The following is a 502-nucleotide window of genomic DNA, read 5'->3' on the forward strand; positions in this document are numbered from 1 at the left end:
TCAACCACGCGGGGTAGAGCAGCTTGGTAGCTCGCAAGGCTCATAACCTTGAGGTCACGGGTTCGAATCCCGTCTCCGCAAACGAAAATTAACTTGGTGATAGGGTGATAAAGCAATAGGTGATAGGGGGATAAAGCAATAGTCCACCCTGTTCCCGTATTTTTATTCCAACTATTTGACCACGTACCGGCGGGTATTCATCCACAACATAAACCGGATAATCCCAAATTTTCCCCCCTCATTCTCCTTTTTCTCCTTCCCAGGTGAATCTCCCGATTCTCTATCGGGATCCATTCAATCGGGTAAGTAGGGGGTGGAAAGGAGGACTCAACCATTTCCGCTAGTTCCAGAGACCTTACCCCACCTAGTTTTAGTATCAGCAGTTTTTAATCCCCCCCCCCTGGTAAGATTGAGAGAATAGTGACAGGATAATGATTTGAGAAACGGGAAACAGAATAGTTCTGTTTCCGACATACTGTGTTTCATACACCTCATCAATGTC

This window comes from Dipteris shenzhenensis, unplaced genomic scaffold, assembly GCF_047967505.1.
Source record: "Dipteris shenzhenensis isolate YYH24624 ecotype China unplaced genomic scaffold, Dip_SZ_1.0 scaf0115, whole genome shotgun sequence".
Classification (NCBI taxonomy): domain Eukaryota; kingdom Viridiplantae; phylum Streptophyta; class Polypodiopsida; order Gleicheniales; family Dipteridaceae; genus Dipteris; species Dipteris shenzhenensis.